Source organism: Vulpes vulpes, chromosome X, assembly GCF_048418805.1.
Source record: "Vulpes vulpes isolate BD-2025 chromosome X, VulVul3, whole genome shotgun sequence".
In the NCBI taxonomy this organism is placed as follows: Eukaryota; Metazoa; Chordata; class Mammalia; order Carnivora; family Canidae; genus Vulpes; species Vulpes vulpes.
In genome coordinates, this window is record NC_132796.1 from 82,048,811 (window position 1) to 82,064,109 (window position 15,299).

Sequence of the window (15,299 nt, forward strand, 5' to 3'; positions counted from 1 at the left end):
ATTGTTTCCCAGTTAGGAATCTCTCATGGTTTGTCTCCCTCTCTAATTTTTCCCACTCAGCTCCCCTCTTTTCCCTTATCGTCCCTTTCATTATTTCTTATATGCCACATATGAGTGAAACCATATGATGATTGTACTTCTCTGATTGACTCATTTCATTCAGCATCATACCCTCCAGTTCTATCTATGTCAAAGAAAATGGTGGGTATTTGTCTTTTCTGATGGCTGAGTAATATTCCAGTGTGTGTGTATATAACACACAATGTTATATGTATAAAACATCTTTATCCATTCATCTGTTGAAGGACATCTTGGCTCCTTCCACAGTTTGGCTATTGTGGACATTGCTGCTATGAGCATTGGGGTGCAGGTGTCCTGTCATTTCACTACATCTGTATCTTTGGTGTAAATATGCAGTAGTGCAATTGCTGGGCCATAGGGTAGCTCTATTTTTAACTTCTTGAGGAACCTCCACACTGTTTTCCAGAGTGGCTGCACCAGCTTGCATTCCCACCAACAGTGCAAGAAGGTTGCAGACAGGGATTTTCATCTGAATTGTTTCCTAATATATACATAGAGCCTAGAATGATGTCTGGCATGTAGTAGGCTCCCAATAAATATTCACTGGATAAATGTATAAGTGAATGAATAACTTGGATATTGGGAGACCTAGATTCTGTTCCTGACTTTACCACTAACTAGAGGTCTTAACCAGGCCATGTTTCTCTTCCTGGGTTCAGTTTCTGAAGTTATGAGAGTTAAAAATTACACTATAAGGTAATTTAGGTCCTTTTGTCCTCTCTTATTCTTATAGCTTTGTGACTATGTATACTTTTTCTATAACCTATATATGATATCCATTCATGCACTTATTCATTCACTTATCCAGCCACTCATTTATCCATCCATCCATCCATCCATCCATCCATCCATCCATCCATCATTTCTTGTTTGTTTTTTTCTTGATCCTCTTTATCTATTTTAACGTTTCCTCCATCTACCTCTCTTCTGAAAACCACCAGTTTGTTTTCTGGATTTAGGAGTTTGATTTTTTTTTTGTTTGTCTCTTTTTTTCTTTGTTCATTTGTTTTGTATCTTAAATTCCACATATGAGTGCAATTGTATGGTATTTGTCTTTGTCTGACCGACTTATTTCACTTAGCATTACACCCTCCAGATCCATTCATAGATCTATTCATGTTGTTGCAAACAGCAAGAGCTTATTCTTTTTATGGCTGAGTAATATTCCACCACATATATCACATCATCTTTATCCATTTATCCATTCATCTATCAATGGACACTTGGGTTGCTTCCATATCTTCACTATTGTAAATAATGCTGCAATAATCATAAGGGTGCATATATCTTTTTGAATTAGTATGTTGTTTTCATTGGATAAATACCCAGTAGTGGAATTATTGGATCACATAATAATTCTAATTTTAATTTTTTGCAGAACCTCCATAATGTTTTCCACAGTGGCTGCACCAGTTTGCATTCCCACCAACAGTGCTTGGGAGGGTTCCTTTTCCTCCACATACTTGACAACAATTGTAATTTCTTATATTTTTGGTTTTAGCCATTCTGACATGTTTGAGGTGATAGCTCATTGTGGTTTTGATTTGTATTTCCCTGATGATGAATGATGTTGAGCATCTTTTCACGTGTCTGTTGACCGTCTGTATATCTTGTTTGGAAAAATGTATATTCAAGTGCTCTGCTCATTTTTTAATTGGATTATTTGTGGGTTTTTTGGTGTTTGGTTATATCAATTCTTTATATATTTCAGATATTACCCCTTTATTAGATATAGCCTTTGCAAATATCTTCTCCCATTCTGTAGGTTGCTTTTTAGTTTTGTTGATTATTTCCTTTGCTGTGTAGAAGCTTTTTTAAAAAAGATTTTATTTATTTATTCATGAGAGACACAGAAAGAGAGGCAGAGGCATAGGCTCCCTCCCCTGCAGGGAGCCTGATGTGGGACTCAATCCAGAACTCCGGGATCATGCCCTGAGCCAAAGGCAGATGCTCAACTGCTGAGCCACCCAGGTGTTCTTGTGTAAAAGCTTTTTTTTTTTTTTTTTTTTTTTGCAGAAGCTTTTTATTTTGGTTTAGTCCTGATAGTTTATTTTTGCTTTTGTTTCCTTTGCCTGAGGAAATATATCTAGAAAAATGTTTCTATGGCTGATATCAAAGAAATTAATGTCTTTGTTTTCTTCTAGGAGGGCTCACACTTAGGTCTTTAATCAATTTTGAGTTTATTTTTATGTATAGTGTAACTAAGTGGTCCTTTTTTTTCCTTCTTTTGCATGTAGGTATCAGTTTTTCCAGCACCATTTGTTGAAGAGACTGTCTTTTCTCCCATTGTATACTCTTACCTCCTTTTTAATAAATTAACTGACCATATAAATATGGGCTTATTTTTAGGCTCTTTTTTTCTGTGCCTTTGACCTATGTGTCTATTTTTGTGCCAGTACCGTACTGTTTTGATTACTACAGCTTTGTAGTATATCTTGAAATCTGGGATTGTGACACTTTCAAGCTTTGTTATTTCTCAGGATTGTTTTTGCTATTTGAGGTCTTTTGTGATTCCATACAACTTTTATTATTATTTTTTTCTAGTTCTGTGAAAAAAGTTGTTGGTATTTTGATAACAATTGAGTATTTTGATAAAGATTGGATTAAATCTGTAGATTTTTGGGGTAGTTTGGGCATTTTCACAATACTGGTTCTTCCAAATCATGACCATGAACTATCTTACCATTTGTGTCATCTTCTATTTCTTTTATCATTGTTTTATAGTTGTCAGAGTACAGATATTTCACCTCCTTGGTTAAGTTTATTCCTAACTATTTTTTTAGAGAGAGAGAGAGAGAGAGCATGAACTGGGGGGTGGATGGCAAAAGGATAGGGAAAGAGAGAATCTTAATCAGGCTGTATGCCCAGTGCAAAGCCCAATATGGTGCTTGATCTCACGACCCCGAGATCATGACCTCAGCTGAAATTAAGAGTCCGAGCCACCCAGGTGCCCCTATTCCCAAGTATTTTATTATTTTTGGTACAATTATAAGTGGGATTGTTTTTTAATTTTTCTTTCTGCTACTTCATTATTGGAACATAGAAATGCAACAATTTCCTGTATATTAATTTTATATCTTGTGATTTAACTTAATTTATCAGTTCTAGTAGTTTTTTTGGTGGAGTCTTTAGGATTTTCTGTATATAAGTAACATGTTACGTGCAAATAGTGAAAGTTTTGCTTCTTTCTTGCCAATTTGTATGTCTTTTATTTCTTTTAGTTGTCTAATTACTGTGACTAGGACTTCCAATACTATGTTGAATAAAAGTGGTGAGAGTGGATATCCTTGTCTTTTTCCTTATCTTAGAGGAAAGGCTTTCAATTTTTCATCATTGACTATGATGTTAGCTGTGGGTTTTTCATATATGGCTTTTATTACGTTAAGGTGTATTCCCTCTAAGCCTACTGTGTTGAGAGGCTTTATCATGAATGGATGTCGTACTTTGTCAAATGATTTTTCTGTATCTATTGAGATGATCACATGGTTTTTATCCTTTCTCTTGTTAATGTGATATATCATGCTGATTGATTTGTAAATATCAAATCACCCCTCCATCCCTCGAATAAATCCTACTTGATCATGGTGAATGATTTTTTAAAAATGTATTGTTGGATTTGGTTTGCTAATATTTTATTGAGAATTTTTGCATCTATTTTTATTAGAAATATTGTCCTGTATTTTTCTTCTCTTTTGTAGTGTCTTCATCTGGTTTTGGTATTAAGACAGCGCTGGCCTCATAGAATGATCTTGGAAGCTTTCTTTTCTGCTTTTTGGGACAATTTGAGAAAAATAAGTATTAACTCTTCTTTAAATATTTGATAGAATTTACTTTAGAGTCCAACATCTCTTGAATACTGACTGTGTGACAAGAACTTTAAGATATGGGGATCCCTGGGTGGCTCAGCGGTTTGGCGCCTGCCTTCGGCCCAGGGCATGATCCTGGAGTCCCGGGATCAAGTTCCATGTCAGGCTCCCCGCATGGAGCCTGCTTCTCCCTCTGCCTGTGTCTCTGCCTCTCTCTCTCTCTCTCTCTCTCTCTCTCTCTCTCTCTCATGAATAAACAAAATCTTTTAAAAAAAGAACTTTAAGATATACAAAAATTTGTGTCAGAGCTAAAGCAAGGGATTGGAGTTGTGTAGCATATTACTATGGAGAACTGTGGAGTACCATGGAGTATATAACTATGTATTACTTCTAAGCTAAGGGGCTAGGTAATATTCTTTGTGGTAAAACTAGGTAAGGGCACTGGGGTTGCAGAAGTGGGTAGGCAATTACCAGAAGAGGGAGCAACAGATACAAAGGCTCTGAGGCATAAAGGAACTTTACCTGTGTTAAGGGAAAGAAAGATCCGTTTATGGAGGAGTTTATATTTTTTAAAGATGTTATTTGCTTATTCATGAGAAACATGCAGAGAGAGGCAGAGACATAGGTAGTGGAAGAAGCAGGCTCCCTGTGGGAAACCTGATGCAGAACTCTATCCCAGAACCCTAGGATCATGACCTGAGCCAAAGGCAGATGCTCAACCAGTGAGCCACCCAGGTACCCCTCTGGAAGAGTTTAATGAGCTGAGAGCAGAGGGGTATGAGATAATATTCAAGATGGAGACAAGTATATGTAAATCCTTAAAAGAGTACAAAAAGACCAGCTATGTGCACATTTGATCTTTCTTTTAAGCTACTTGAGGAAGAATGAGTGGAATAATGGATGTGAGAGGCTCCATTAACCTCTTCCTAGTTCCCCTGTCTGCCTTTCTATATCTTTCATGGAGACTTTATAGGACGAAATAGTAGTAAATGACATTGTTAGATTAGAATCAAGAAAGGCATATCTGGTTAAAAGTTATAGGGCTTGTCACAAGACTGACTGATGTGTAGGTAACTCTGTATAAGACCATTTGGATGAATCTAACTTCCCAGAAGGGCCCTTCTGGGGCTTACCAAACTCTACCAAAAATGCTCAAACATTTTATAAGAAATGCTGGATACTTTCCAGAATTAGCTGTTAATCACATTGTACACCAAAGTTCTGCTTCAGATAATCTATTCTGACGTTTTAAACAATTTCCTTTCTTAATTATAAGAAGAGTAGTATAGTAGTAGTAGTCCTCATAGTTAAAATTTATGGAGCATTTATACATAGCAGGCACATGAGTAATGGCTTTCCATGCATTATTTCATTTGTTATGTGCCAGGCACTCTTCTAAGTGCTTTATATAACTCATTGACTCTCCACCACAACCTAAAGGTAGGAAATATTATTATACCCACTTTACAGATGAAACTTAAACCTACAGGAATAAGTTTCTGTTTAAGATCTCCCATGTTGTAAATGGAAAGATGTCTAATTTAGGAGTCTAATTCTAGGGATTGGATTGGGCACTCTGCTATTTGGCTTTATGGTCAGCCATGCCATCATGGGTTGCCAATGCCAAAATACAAAGAATTCAAAGATGGCAAAAGGCAACAGACATCAGAATCCAGTTAATAAATTAGGAATTAGAGAGAAGTTCAAGCTCAGATATTGAGATCAATTACCCAAGACATCCAAATATGAGTAGGAGTAATTTGAGCACCAAAGTTGGTGGGTTGTTTTTAAGTCAAAAGCCAACAGGTACAAACTAGAAGTTGGGGTGGGAATATCATTCATGAGTCTGCAGTCATTCTGGTTGGCTCTGGTCATACTCCCTTTGAAAGATCTCTTTTATTACCATTCTTTGAGTCTTACCCCCTCCTTGTTCTATCATTCTACTATTTCTACTTTGTTGTATCAATAGCTTACATTCAGTCCCAGAGCATCCAAGGAGAATTCTTCACTCACCTGCAAAGATATCTTTAAGAGAGTAAGTGCCTTTCATCAGTGGTTATAGTGCCGTTGAAACATGTCAAGAACTAGAAAAATACAAGTAATACACAGAAAGAAAGAGAGAAGACTAAAAAGCACCTGACTCATTGGGAACACAGTTGAGAACCAGGTAATAAGGGGAAAAAGAGCCTGTGAGGAATTAAATTAGGTTCAATCAAGAGCCTGCAGGAGAGCCTCCTTCTGCATGAGAAATGTGTTTGTTTTAGAACATTGATTTTGCATTACCTATTCACTTTTTTTATGTGGATTGATTTTTATAATGTTTTATTTTGAGGTAATTTTGCTACATGCAGTTATAAGCAATAATACAGAGGTATCCCAGAGCATACTTTATCTCATTCCCTCAATGATGACACCATGCATAACAATAGAACATAATAAACCAGAGAATTAATATTTATATAACTCAATTATCATATTAGATATCCCCAATTTTACATGTTGGGTGTGTGTGTGTGTTTACTTCTATACAGTTTTGTCACATGAGCAGATTTGTGTGACCACCACTACCAGAGTCAAATGCTGCCCTTGTATAACCAAACTCACCTTTTTACTGCCCTCCCAACCCCATCCTTAACCCCTGGCAATCACAAATATGTTCCCCATTTCTGTAATTTTGTCATTAAAAAAGTTACATAACTGTGATTGGTTTTTCTTTCATTTACTTCACTTAGCATTATACCATCTAGGTCCATCCATATTGTTACAAATGGCAAGATCTTATTCTTTTTTCATGGCTGAGTAATATTCTTTTTGAATTAGTGTTGGTTGTTTTCTTTGAGTAAATACCCAGTAGTGTCATTTATTATTGGATAATATGGTAATTCTATTTTTTAGTTCTTTTGAGGAACTTTCATACTGTTTTACCCAGTGGCTGCACCAATTTGCATTCCTACCCATAGGGCACAAGGGTTCCTTTCCCTCCACATCCTCACTAATACTTGTTATTTCATTTGTTTTTTATTTTAGCCATTCTGACATGTAGAAAGTGATATCTCATTATGGTTTTGAATTTCCTGATGATTTCACCTCCCTGACAATTAGTGATGCTGAGCATCTTTTCATGTTTGTGTTGGCCATCTGTATGTCTTCTTTGGAAAAATGTCTATTCAGGTCCTCTGCCCATTTTAATTAGATTATTTGTTTTTGTTTTTTATTTTTTATTTATTCATTTTGGTGTTGAGTTGTATAAGTTCTTTATATATTTTGATATTAACTCCCTATTGAATATATCATTTGCAAATATCTTTTCCCATTCAGTAGACTGGACATAGAAGGTATAATGCTAACTAAAATAAGCCAGTAAGGGAAAGATAAATGTCATATGATTTCACTCATATGTGGAACTTAAGAAATAAAACAAACAAAAAAATCTGAGAGATACAAAAAACCAGACTCTTAAATACAAAGAACAAACTAGTAGCTGCCAGAGGGAAGGGTGAGTGGGAGAATAGGTGAAATAGATAAAGGAGATTAAGATTACATTTATCTTGATGAGTACTGAGAAATGTATAGTATTATTGAATCATTATATTGTATGCCTGAAATTAATATAACACTGTATGTTAGTTATACGTCAACCAAAATATAGTTTTGAGGAAACAACTGCTTATGCACCTAAAAAAAGTTATATAAATGGAATCATCAGTAAGTTATGATTGTTTTTTTTCTTACCATACATAATTTTTGAGAGATTCATCCAAGTCATTGCTATTATCAATAGTCTGTTCCTTTTTACTGCTGAGTAGTATTCCATGGTAGGGATATGCCACATTTGTTTAATCAGTTAATCATTTACTGTTAACATCTGGGTTGTAACCAGTTTAGGGGTAGTATGAATAAAACTGCTATCAATATCTGTGCATGTTTTTATTTGCACATAGAATATTAATTCTTTGAGATAAATATACAAGAGTACAATTTCTGGGTTGTATGGTAGTTTGCATGTTTAGTTCTGTAAAAAGCTGCCAAACTGTTTTCCAAAGTGGCCATACCATTTAAATTCCAAATGACAGGCAGTCCAGGTGGCTCAGTGGTTTAGTGCTGCCTTCCTCCCAGGGCCTGATCCTGGAGACCCAGGATCTAGTCACATCGGGCTCCCTGCATGGAGCCTGCTTCTCTCTCCGCCTGTGTCTCTGCCTCTCTCTCTCTCTCTCTCTCTCTCATGAATAGATAGATAAGAACTTTAAAAGAAAAAAATAAAAATATATTCCAAATGACAATATATGAGTAATTTAGTCCCTCTCACATATTCCCCAGCATTTGATGTGGTCACTATTTTTGTTTTAGCCATTTTAATAGGTGTATAGTAATGTCATTGTGGTTTTAATTTGCATCTCTCTGATGGTTCATGATGTTGAACATCTTTTCACATGCTTATTTGCTAGCTGTATATTCTCTTCAATGAAATTTATCTTCATGTCTTTTGCTTATTTTATACTTGGATTGTTTATATTTTTACTGATGACCTTTGAGAGTTCTTTATGCATTCTTATACTGGCACTTTCTTAGATATATGGGTTGCAAATATTTTCTCTTCATCTGTAACTTGTCTTTTCATTTTCTTAACATGGTTTTTCATTGAGCAAAGGTTTTAAATTTTGATGAAGTCTGATTTATCAAATTTTCCTCCTTATAGCCTAAATAATTTCTCCATTTTTCTTAAAAATTGCAGTTTTAATATTAAAGTCCATGATATATTTTGAGATATTTTATATAAAATATGAGGCTTAGGTCAAGGTTCATTTTTTTTATGCCCATGACTGTCCAAGTGCTGCAGCACCATTTGTTGAAAAGACTACCCTTTCTTCATTGAATTGCTTTTGTGTCTTTGTCAAAAATCAGTTGGGCATATTCGTGTGGGTCTATTTCTGGCTTCTATGTTCTATAAACATATCTATGTTCCATTCATCTATGTATCTATGTCTCCATTAATACAATACTGCCTTAATTTAACTGTATAGTAATCCTTAATATCAGAATGATTTCTTCCACTTTATTCTTCTTTGTAAGGTTGTTCTAGCTATTCTAGGGCCTGTATCTTTCCATATAAATTTTTTAAGAAGCTTGTCCAATTTCTAAAATAATCTTACTAGGATTTTGATACAAATTACTTAAACTTAAGTTAAATCAATTTGGGGAAATTATTTACTATGTTGATTCTTCCAATTCATGAATATGGTATATATTTCCATTTATTTAAGTCTTCTTTGATTTTTTTGTCAGAATTTTTAAATTTTTAGTATGCAGATCCTGTATATATATTCTCTTAAGTGTACACCTTAACTTTACTGGGGCAGTTTTAAATGCATTGTGTTTTTAATTTTTGTTTCCATGTGTTCATTGTCAGTATATAGAAATGTGGTAAATTTTTCTGTGTTGATCTTGTATGCTACAACCTTGTTGATATTTACTTTCATTCCTCTCAAAGTTCTAACAGCTTTCTGAGCCTGGTTTCCAAGATGGCTGATAATTAGGAGGGAGAGTGATTGCCTCAGGCATATGTGCACATACAGCAGTACAATATGGAAAGTTGACATGAGGAGTGGAGGGATACGATTAGGTGGATATATAAACTGCAAATACACAGGGCTATGGAGCCTTCTGGCAAAAAAGCATATAGATTATGCTACCCTAAAATGTCCTTGTATAATTGAAATTCTTGATGACCTAAGAGGTCATTAAGAGGTCATTTATGACTTAAGAGGTCATAAAATGACGTCCTTAATAGACTTAAGGAACAGATGTTGGAATTATATGAAGATATTTTACCTTAAAAATGGAGCACATATAATTTATGAACTATGTTTATACAAAATAAGGTTTAAATCAAGTTATTGATCCTGTATTGGAGGTAAATACAATTGGGTTGATCATCCTGAGCAGCTAATTTCTCAAATGTACAGTGTGCCTAGATTCATAGATGCATATGTGCATACACATATGCACACATATGCATGAACACTTCCTAACTGCAAAGGGTTAATTGATCTGCATTAATTTTAATATGAGAGACTTAGATCAACTGTTATAGAGATATCTTTTATTTGTGAACTAGCCAGTTGAGTGCCCAGTGGTAATTATAATTCTATTTCACCAGTCTAGATCAGAAGCCTTATCTCTGCCATGTGTCAAAATATATATACTGGGGGGGAAGGGGGAACAAGTCAATGGAGAAAGTGCTGGCTAGACATGGACCAGCAAAGTAGGCAGTGCATTAGAAGAGGGTTTGTTGATTATATGTTGCAATACTCGTATGGGGATAGGGCTTTTAGGATATCTTTTTTAGATATAGATTGTGGTTTTAAATTACCTACACATCTTTCTGCTGAGATTACTTACATGCTGTTTGCACAGGGTTAATATGGGAAGTTCCCTGTGTATACTTTGACTCTCTATTTATTAAATATTGTTCTTCTCCTAGGGGTGGTAGAAGAAGTACACTTTTCTCTAGGTACATCTGTGGTCATTTTATTGCTTTTAGTCCCTTGTAAATCAAAGACTTGATCTGTTAAAATTTTCTGGGCCAGATCTCACTCCCAGCAACAGTTTTAAGCAACAGTGTTTATTTGTAAAGCTTTCTCTTTATAGCTTTCTCTCTATTCTTTCATGAAGGTCTCTACTGACTATAACTATTCTTATACCTCTAAAGTAGGTGGCCAGCTGAGTGATAGGATCTCAGAAAAGGTGGGAAGACTATAATGACTTCCCCTTTCCCTCCAGTCTTCCAACTCATTGGCAAATCCTGAAATCTCACCATCACTCTGTCTTTACCTTATTTTACCTCTCAGAAACTTTTGACAGAAGCGACCACACCCTCCTTTCTGAAACACTATCCTCTCCAAACTTTCATGACACCATATTGTCCTGGTTTTCCTCCTACCTGGTAGAATGCTTTTTCTCTGCTATTTTGTTGGAAACCCTTTTCTCTGGTTCCTCAGGGCTTAATTGTATTCTTCATTCTCTATCTATATTCATTATGTAGGTGATCTCATTTAGTTTTATTTCCTTTATATCATTTCTATGCTGACTAATCCCAAATTTATATCTTCCTAGTATTTTGGACACCTATATCCAATTGGTTTCTTGGTATCTTCTGGATGTCTAATAGGTATTGTGGACATAATATGCTCAAAACATAATTCATTTGATTCTGTTCCCTACTTCCTTCCTCTGAAGTGGTTAAATCTATATATGTTCATTACACAGTATTTTTTAATCTCCCTTTGTGGTACTGAATCATTCATCCAAATGCTTAACACTTTTAAAACACAAGGATCATCCTTGATTTCTCTTTCTCTCACAACACACATTTAATTCCTCAACAAGTGCTCTCAAATTTACCTCTAAAAGTATATCACACATATAACTACTTTTCTCAGTCTCCCCTTTAACCATTGTAGTTAGTCACCATCTTTGCTCAACAGAACTATTATAATAGTCTCCTTAATGTTTTCTCAATTTCTCACTTGTTCTCCTTCACAACAAGCCCCAGGACTAATATTTTGCAAATGTTAATCAATTCATGCTTAAACTTATTTGGTGGCTGCATGAATTATTATTCTCTGACCTCAACTTGAGTCACTGTATATATTGCACTGGTTCACTGAGTGCCAGCTGAATGTTTTGTTTTTCTCTCCATATCACCTTATCCCAAATGTCACCTCCTGAGGATCTTCCCTGACTCTCATACTATCTAACATAGTTCCATTGTCTACCAGTCTGGTCATGCTATCCCATAATCCTGTTTTATTTTCTTCTTTGTATGTATGACTATTTGAAAGTACTTGATTGTGATTTAAGATGAAAGCATTGCTTCAAAAAAGGATGTGATAAATTAATGGGTGGCAAACTTAACCACATATTTTTAAACAGGGACATATTCCTGACACTCCAATATCATTACTTGGAGACCCCATCCATATTAATGGTCAATCATGTTTGGATTAATTGCAGTAGTGGCTTATAAAATTAATATATATATTTTAAAAGTGGTGTCATTGTTTCCAAATGAAATCTTCTGTAGAACCCCAGTAAATCAAACAGAAATGGAATTGCTCTAGTAAAGCAGAAGATAGGTTGGGATCCTGTGCTTGTCTTAGTCTTGTGGCTTGAAGCTTCTCTAGAGGCCCCTAAAGCCCATTGAATTCTGGGTATCTAAAACATGGCTTGAAACACTGAATTTGGTATTTAGTAGAATTGAATGCAGGGTCACAACACTGGGCCCTACTCCTCTAGCTTATGCTTATTCTAAACATATTTAGCAGGAGTAATAGAAATCAGAGACTTTATACAAATTGACCCCATTGAATTCCATGGCCTGAAAATATATTCCATTTAGACAGCTATTAGACCAGGGCACTGTTCAGTTTGCTAAGAACAGGAACTCATGATACTGAAGTTAAAGATTAAATCAGAGCATCTATTGCCATGGCAGGGGAAATTACCCTTGAGATTAACTGATGGTACTATGATTCGAAACTACTGTTAGTTGAAATGGAGTTCAACTAAAAAGGTCACTGAATGATTGTGTAGAGAAGATGCTCATGTTCCTCATTTATAAATCAATGGTGCTGATACAAATTATGACTTCTGAAGTGATGGGAAATAGGACCTCTGTGGTGTTGGGAAATAGTGGGAGTGACCAGTTCAGGAGACATATTTGATCTGACAGTCCTTACCATCATTAGTCAAACCCAGATATCGTTCTGCTTGAAGGATCATGTCCTTATAATAGTAGTTCTGAGGCCAAGAGATGTCTTGGCAACGGTTTATCTGTATTCTTTCTGTAATCGATCAAAAAAATAAGATCCTTGAGTTGTTCACTAAAATTGTTTCCAGGAGCTAGGATGATGTCCAGTAAATAGTAAACAGTAATAGTAAACAGTCACTTGGAGAGACTGAAAAAGTCAATATAGCTCTTATGTACCTATGGCCTCAATTAAGCCGCTATTCTAATCAAAGGAGAAAGTCAGTTTCATTATCTGTCTTGCTAGATAAGGAAACCTTTTAAGCTGCTTAAAAACAGGCTAAATTATCAGAAAGCCTGAGGGTGTATGTAAAGACACAACCATAGATATTCTATCCTGTTTTTAGGCCAGAAATTCACCTGAGGAACATAGTTCAACTGCAGTCTTTGGGAGAAAGGGCTATTTTTGATCCTTTTAAGAACCATCCAGGTATGATATGTAGCAAAGCCCCAATGTGATATCACAGGCTGAAGGACTATACTGTGGTCTCTCTAGACTTTAAATCCTTTTATGAGTTCACAGTGAACTCTTCTTGGGTTCCTAGTGATGATAACATTGACTTTCAGGTTGATGCATCAATTGGATCTCTATAAACAGGATTGGGTTAGAAGCAGGATCAACCTGTTTACCAAAATGCACCAGTGAAAGAAGGTTCTATGTAACTATCCTTTCCCCACCCACTCCTACCACCATACACAAATGCCCAGGAGGCACTGTAGTGTGGGCAGGCAGTACTGCTATCTCCAAGGTGTTCTGGAAACGTTGGGAATAGAGCTCCTAGTATCTCAGGAGAAGTAGATCACAAATGGTCTTGAACTTCCAGCCCTTTTAGATCTTTATTTCTGAAGTAAGTTTCTACTATCATATACTTAAGCCTTCTGATTTCATTCTCACCTCTTTTTTTTTTATAACAGCTTTGTTGAGATATACCATAAAAGTTGCTCTTCTAAAACATATAAGTCAATGATTTTTAGTATATTCACAGAGTTGTGCAATCATCACCACTAATTCCAGAACATTTTCATTATCCTATACTTGTTAACAGTAAACCCTCCCTGCCCCCATCTACTTCTCTCTTTATAGGTTGCCTATTCTGGAAATTCTCCTCTTGCTAACTATGTTCTTTTTCCAAAGGTGTTTTCTTAGACATTAGGATAATTTTCAGTTTTATTTCAAAACTGGCTTAGAATATTTAGATTCTTAGAGTTTGCTTTACTGTAAAAACAGCCCAACTATGATCATTTCATGCTTTGTGTACATTTTTCTTGCCTAGTCCTCTTAAACTTTTACTCCTTGTCTTATCTGAGAGTCATTATAAGAGAGAAGTTAAGAGTATGATGTTTGGAGTCAGACAGATCTGCATTATAATTTCAGCTTTGTTACTTATGAGCTCTGTGATCATGGGGCAAGTTATTTACTTCTATGTACTTCTGCTTCCCCATGTGAAAAATAAGAATAGTAATAGTACCTAAGTTATAAGGTTATTTTGTGAAAATTGAATAAATGTGTACATGGCACAGTGGCTGACAAATATTAAGTGCTTATTTGATGGTAGATTTCATTATGACCAAGCTACAAAATATGATATAACAGATTATATGATAACATGCAGTCATGCCATGTTCAGTTCTGTATGACTTAGTTCAATAATAACAAGAACCTTCTAGATATTGGCACACAGAGCTAATCTTTTCATTTCTTGTACATTACTACATTTCTCATTATATCTTATCCAAAATTCATGTTTATTACTTCCCTGAAGATCAGAAATCCCTGTATCTTTTCATCCCAGTTTCAAACAGAGCTGTGTAGAGCCAGTGGGGACTCCACAAAGAGCAATACAAACCATTGACAGAGTCAGTCTATTTGCATTCATTTAAGTTTCAACCGAAATTTTCAGATGGGCTTCAGGGCATCACATCCAAGGAAGAAAAGGCTCTTGGAGCAGGTCTTAGATTTTTCAGCTTCTTTGTGAACTTGAGAATAAAAGTTTTCATTTAGCTTGGATTTCACCAAGTCCTAGAGAAAATCATGTTTTCCCTGAAGGAGAGCTATTTTTCCTTGAGAACTGTCTCTACTATGTCATGGGATATGCATTTATTCCTCACTGTTAAAATCCAGTAATAGGAATGGCAAAGACATAAGGGAGCTATTCCTTCAAAAACAGTTGGTTTATGTGTTCTAAAACTCCCTGTAAAAAAAGAATAATAAGGCATTGGAGATGAGACTTCACCCCCTTCAGAAAATGACACCACATGGAATGCTGAATACATCCTTCTCTGCATGAGATGATATTAGCGGCCTAGAAATAGAACTTAGTAAAATGAAGCTCACAGTCATAAATAGACAACTGAAGGTTTGCAAGTGCAGGGAGGGGATTTAATCAGGAAAATGTTCTTTTAATTTTAACTTTTTTAGAGCAAAGCCACTGAGGAGCTTAGAAAGAGGACTAATTAAAACAGAGGGACAGAAGGTGAAATGGATGCTTCTTGTACTGAGGCCACTGGAATGCAGGAAAAGTCCATTGGCATATTTGCTTCCCAAGGAAATTGTGGATCTGCTTGTGTGAGCCACACCTCAGACCAGCTCCGCGTGGTAGGATACT

The 15,299-nt window shown here is 35.7% G+C and overlaps 1 protein-coding gene across 9 annotated transcripts in view; it reads left to right on the forward strand.

Annotated features, from left to right (window-relative positions):
- The window catches only part of RTL4 (retrotransposon Gag like 4), a 518,532-nt gene that overhangs the window by 155,981 nt on the left and 347,252 nt on the right, over positions 1–15,299 (forward strand). For 2 of the 9 annotated variants that reach the window (XR_011998093.1, XM_072743347.1), the window contains exon 1: positions 3,780–3,876. The exons of the other annotated variants lie outside the window; for them this stretch is intronic. The gene's annotated coding sequence lies outside the window, so the exon portion shown is untranslated. Of the gene's footprint in view, positions 1–3,779; positions 3,877–15,299 lie in introns of those variants that run through there. 9 annotated transcript variants of the gene reach the window in all.